A 6,530-nucleotide genomic window follows, 5' to 3' on the forward strand; every position below is an offset into this window, starting at 1 on the left:
GGCTAAGCATTTTTAACAGAAATGGAGCTTTTTGCGGAGCTCCAGCCGGTGCCACCGGCAGGCCGTGCACGCGGACGAGATGACCGAAAGAAGCTCCAGGAGAGCGGATGGACGCTTTTTAAGCACCGAGGCGGAGATCGCGGAGCTTTAATAGACTTCCAGCGGGCCCAAAGCGGCCAGGCAGACGGCGCAGCGCGACCTGGTACCTCGCACGGGACGCATCGCCCCCCCCGCGCACAGTTCCAGGGGGCCGGGATGACGTTTCAAAGCTGCCGCTGCAGCTGCGGCGGGGAGTGGCCTCCCTCCGGTGGACACGACGAGTAAATGACACCGGCCGCTGACGCAAACCCACGCCGGACAGGAGAGCTCAAAAGCCGGGTAACATTTCAAGGAAGACCCCCCCTGCGCAGACCTCCACTAGGCCGGGATGACTGTTCAGCTGTGGCGGGGAGTGGCCTCCCTCCGGTCGGCACGACGAGTAAATGACACCGGCCGCTGACGCAAACCCACGCCGGACAGGAGAGCTCAAAAGCCGGGTAACATTTCAAGGAAGACCCCCCCTGCGCAGACCTCCACTAGGCCGGGATGACTGTTCAGCTGTGGCGGGGAGTGGCCTCCCTCCGGTCGGCACGACGAGTAAATGACACCGGCCGCTGACGCAAACCCACGCCGGACAGGAGAGCTCAAAAGCCGGGTAACATTTCAAGGAAGACCCCCCCTGCGCAGACCTCCACTAGGCCGGGATGACTGTTCAGCTGTGGCGGGGAGTGGCCTCCCTCCGGTCGGCACGACGAGTAAATGACACCGGCCGCTGACGCAAACCCACGCCGGACAGGAGAGCTCAAAAGCCGGGTAACATTTCAAGGAAGACCCCCCCTGCGCAGACCTCCACTAGGCCGGGATGACTGTTCAGCTGTGGCGGGGAGTGGCCTCCCTCCGGTCGGCACGACGAGTAAATGACACCGGCCGCTGACGCAAACCCACGCCGGACAGGAGAGCTCAAAAGCCGGGTAACATTTCAAGGAAGACCCCCCCTGCGCAGACCTCCACTAGGCCGGGATGACTGTTCAGCTGTGGCGGGGAGTGGCCTCCCTCCGGTCGGCACGACGAGTAAATGACACCGGCCGCTGACGCAAACCCACGCCGGACAGGAGAGCTCAAAAGCCGGGTAACATTTCAAGGAAGACCCCCCCTGCGCAGACCTCCACTAGGCCGGGATGACTGTTCAGCTGTGGCGGGGAGTGGCCTCCCTCCGGTCGGCACGACGAGTAAATGACACCGGCCGCTGACGCAAACCCACGCCGGACAGGAGAGCTCAAAAGCCGGGTAACATTTCAAGGAGACCCCCCCTGCGCAGACCTCCACTAGGCCGGGATGACTGTTCAGCTGTGGCGGGGAGTGGCCTCCCTCCGGTCGGCACGACGAGTAAATGACACCGGCCGCTGACGCAAACCCACGCCGGACAGGAGAGCTCAAAAGCCGGGTAACATTTCAAGGAAGACCCCCCCTGCGCAGACCTCCACTAGGCCGGGATGACTGTTCAGCTGCGGCGGGGAGTGGCCTCCCTCCGGTCGGCACGACGAGTAAAGCTATTTAGGAAAATCTGAGATAAATATCACTTGCATAATAATTTGGAACACGGTCCCGTGTTCCAAATTATTATGCAAAATGTATTTAGACACCAGCAATCGCACTTAGATTTGTTTCTTTTTTCTTTCTTTTAGCTTCCATAATGTTACCGGGCGCTGACGCAAACCCACGCCCGGCAGGAGAGCTCAAAAGCCGGGTAACATTTCAAGGAAGCTATTTAGGAAAATCTGAGATAAATATCCTTTGCATAATAATTTGGAACACGGTCCCGTGTTCCAAATTATTATGCAAAATGTATTTAAGTGTCATAAAGATTACATTTTTTGTTTTTCAAGTACTGAAATCACCCTCAGTCATGGTACAGTCCATGGTAGTCTGCCAGGTGAGCGCAATTGTAGTAATTAACAAGTCTATTTAAGTTCCGCGTTTTTAAGCGTTCGGCCATTTCGTTCAACCATGGGGAGGAAAAAGGATCTCTCTGCTGTCGAGAAGCGTGAAATCGTTCGATGCCTTGGACAAGGTATGCAGACATTCGATATTGCACGAAAGCTTAAGCGCGACCATCGAACTTTGAAGAAATTCGTCGCTGATTCGGAGCAAACGCGCTGTTCGTGCAGACAAAGGCACGACAAGGAAGGTTTCTGCAAGACAAACAAATCGAATCAAGAGGGCGGCTGCAAGCATGCCACTAAAGACGAGCAAACAAATATTCGACGCTGCTGGTGCCAGTGAAGTCCCACGAACGACGAGGTGCAGGATCCTCCAGAGGCTTGCAGTTGTGCGGAAACCCTCCATTCGGCCACCCCTGAACAACGCGAACAAGCAGAAACGGCTGCAGTGGGCCCAGACTTACATGAAGACAAATTTTCAGACAGTCCTGTTCACCGACGAGTGCCGTGCCACCTTGGATGGGCCAGGTAGGGTTTTTTAAGTTTTTCCTTGCACTTTTGAGAGCTCAGGGGATGCTTTGAGAATAATTGTCAATTTCTGTCAATGTGAAGCCCTTTGAGACTGCTTGTGATTTAGGGCTATACAAATAAACTTGATTTGACTTGACTTTACAGATGGATGGAGTCGTGGATGGTTGGTGGACGGCCACGATAGCCCAACAAGGCTGCGGCGTCAGCAGGGAGGTGGCGGAGTGATGTTTTGGGCCGGAATCATGGGGAGAGAGCTGCTTGGCCCCTTTAGGGTCCCTGAAGGCGTCAAAATTACGTCTGTTAACTACGTGGAATTTCTGACTCAACACTTCTGTCCATGGTACAACAGGAAGAACCGTGCTTTCCGTCAAAAGATCATCTTCATGCATGACAATGCACCGTCTCATGCTGCAAGAAATACGTCAACGTCTTTGGCATCTATGGGAATAAAGGGAGAGAAACTGATGGTGTGGCCCCCATGCTCCCCTGACCTCAATCCTATTGAAAACTTGTGGAGCATCGTCAAGCAGAAAATCTACGAAGGTGGGAGGCAGTTCAATTCCAAAGAGCAGCTCTGGCAGGCTATTCTTAGATCCTGCCAAGAAATTCAACCAGAAACTGTACAAAAACTCACAAGTTCAGTGGATGGAAGAATCGTGAAGCTGCTGTTGAACAAAGGGTCCTATGTTAAAATGTAACTTTGTTTTTTATTGAAATAAAGGGTCCTATGTTAAAATGTAACTTGTTTGTCTTTTCTTTGAAATAGCTTTTGATTTCAGTAAATATGACCTCCTAATGCTGTAAATTCTTAAGATGGGCATTTCAGTTCATAAAAACCTATAAAATGTTATAAAACTCTGTTGTGCGTAATAATGTGGAACAGTGCATTTTAAGTTTTTTATTTTTTAAAAATTCTGTGATCATTCGGAGGTTTGTTCAATAAAATTAGAATTCATCAAAATAATGGTTGATGACTTGAAAATTATGCTGACTCATTTTGCATCGACTATTTAGGAAAATCTGAGATAAATGTCACTTGCATAATAATTTGGAACACGGTGTAAGTGCGATTGCTGGTGTATTTACTCGTCGTGTCCACCGGAGGACGGCAAATCCCCGCCGCAGCTGCAGCGGCAGCGCTTAAATGTCTTCCCGGCCGCCTGGAACTCTGCACGGGGCGTGTTTCGTCCCGCGCAGCGGTACCAGATCGCGCTGCGCCGTCAGCCGAGCCGCGCGCGGTCCGCTGGAAGTCTACACTGTGTTCCAAATTATTATGCAAATTGTATTTATGTGTCATAAAGATTACATTTTTTGTTTTTCAATTAAACTCATGGATGGTATTACGTGTCAGGGCTCTTTGGATCACTGAGATCAATCTCAGACACCGGGGATCATTACCGGCCAGTTGAGCCCAAATTAAGGAAAAACTACTTAAGAATGGTGTTCCACATTATTAAGCAGATAATTTGAAGTTCGCTTTGAGCAGTGGCGGACGCCAACCCACGACCGGTGGGAGAGCTCGGAGGGCGGATGGGCTTTCAAGGAAGCCCCCCAGGCCGGTCCCACTCGCACTTAGAATTTTTTTTTTTTTTGGCTTCCATAATGTACCGGGCGCGGACGCGAAACCCACGCCGGGCAGGAGAGCTCGAAAGGCGGCTAAGCATTCAAGGAAGCACCGTCTGGAGCTTCAGAGCCGTTCCGCCTGACTTTTAACGTAGAGTACCGGGCGCAAACCACTAACTCAAGCCCGGCATGGCAGCTCGAAAGGCGGCTAAGCATTCAAGGAAGCACCGTCTGGAGCTTCAGAGCCGTTCCGCCTGACTTTTAACGTAGAGTACCGGGCGCAAACCACTAACTCAAGCCCGGCATGGCAGCTCGAAAGGCGGCTAAGCATTCAAGGAAGCACCGTCTGGAGCTTCAGAGCCGTTCCGCCTGACTTTTAACGTAGAGTACCGGGCGCAAACCACTAACTCAAGCCCGGCATGGCAGCTCGAAAGGCGGCTAAGCATTCAAGGAAGCACCGTCTGGAGCTTCAGAGCCGTTCCGCCTGACTTTTAACGTAGAGTACCGGGCGCAAACCACTAACTCAAGCCCGGCATGGCAGCTCGAAAGGCGGCTAAGCATTCAAGGAAGCACCGTCTGGAGCTTCAGAGCCGTTCCGCCTGACTTTTAACGTAGAGTACCGGGCGCAAACCACTAACTCAAGCCCGGCATGGCAGCTCGAAAGGCGGCTAAGCATTCAAGGAAGCACCGTCTGGAGCTTCAGAGCCGTTCCGCCTGACTTTTAACGTAGAGTACCGGGCGCAAACCACTAACTCAAGCCCGGCATGGCAGCTCGAAAGGCGGCTAAGCATTCAAGGAAGCACCGTCTGGAGCTTCAGAGCCGTTCCGCCTGACTTTTAACGTAGAGTACCGGGCGCAAACCACTAACTCAAGCCCGGCATGGCAGCTCGAAAGGCGGCTAAGCATTCAAGGAAGCACCGTCTGGAGCTTCAGAGCCGTTCCGCCTGACTTTTAACGTAGAGTACCGGGCGCAAACCACTAACTCAAGCCCGGCATGGCAGCTCGAAAGGCGGCTAAGCATTCAAGGAAGCACCGTCTGGAGCTTCAGAGCCGTTCCGCCTGACTTTTAACGTAGAGTACCGGGCGCAAACCACTAACTCAAGCCCGGCATGGCAGCTCGAAAGGCGGCTAAGCATTCAAGGAAGCACCGTCTGGAGCTTCAGAGCCGTTCCGCCTGACTTTTAACGTAGAGTACCGGGCGCAAACCACTAACTCAAGCCCGGCATGGCAGCTCGAAAGGCGGCTAAGCATTCAAGGAAGCACCGTCTGGAGCTTCAGAGCCGTTCCGCCTGACTTTTAACGTAGAGTACCGGGCGCAAACCACTAACTCAAGCCCGGCATGGCAGCTCGAAAGGCGGCTAAGCATTCAAGGAAGCACCGTCTGGAGCTTCAGAGCCGTTCCGCCTGACTTTTAACGTAGAGTACCGGGCGCAAACCACTAACTCAAGCCCGGCATGGCAGCTCGAAAGGCGGCTAAGCATTCAAGGAAGCACCGTCTGGAGCTTCAGAGCCGTTCCGCCTGACTTTTAACGTAGAGTACCGGGCGCAAACCACTAACTCAAGCCCGGCATGGCAGCTCGAAAGGCGGCTAAGCATTCAAGGAAGCACCGTCTGGAGCTTCAGAGCCGTTCCGCCTGACTTTTAACGTAGAGTACCGGGCGCAAACCACTAACTCAAGCCCGGCATGGCAGCTCGAAAGGCGGCTAAGCATTCAAGGAAGCACCGTCTGGAGCTTCAGAGCCGTTCCGCCTGACTTTTAACGTAGAGTACCGGGCGCAAACCACTAACTCAAGCCCGGCATGGCAGCTCGAAAGGCGGCTAAGCATTCAAGGAAGCACCGTCTGGAGCTTCAGAGCCGTTCCGCCTGACTTTTAACGTAGAGTACCGGGCGCAAACCACTAACTCAAGCCCGGCATGGCAGCTCGAAAGGCGGCTAAGCATTCAAGGAAGCACCGTCTGGAGCTTCAGAGCCGTTCCGCCTGACTTTTAACGTAGAGTACCGGGCGCAAACCACTAACTCAAGCCCGGCATGGCAGCTCGAAAGGCGGCTAAGCATTCAAGGAAGCACCGTCTGGAGCTTCAGAGCCGTTCCGCCTGACTTTTAACGTAGAGTACCGGGCGCAAACCACTAACTCAAGCCCGGCATGGCAGCTCGAAAGGCGGCTAAGCATTCAAGGAAGCACCGTCTGGAGCTTCAGAGCCGTTCCGCCTGACTTTTAACGTAGAGTACCGGGCGCAAACCACTAACTCAAGCCCGGCATGGCAGCTCGAAAGGCGGCTAAGCATTCAAGGAAGCACCGTCTGGAGCTTCAGAGCCGTTCCGCCTGACTTTTAACGTAGAGTACCGGGCGCAAACCACTAACTCAAGCCCGGCATGGCAGCTCGAAAGGCGGCTAAGCATTCAAGGAAGCACCGTCTGGAGCTTCAGAGCCGTTCCGCCTGACTTTTAACGTAGAG

Source organism: Syngnathus typhle, unplaced genomic scaffold (assembly GCF_033458585.1).
Source record: "Syngnathus typhle isolate RoL2023-S1 ecotype Sweden unplaced genomic scaffold, RoL_Styp_1.0 HiC_scaffold_420, whole genome shotgun sequence".
Lineage (NCBI taxonomy): Eukaryota > Metazoa > Chordata > Actinopteri > Syngnathiformes > Syngnathidae > Syngnathus > Syngnathus typhle.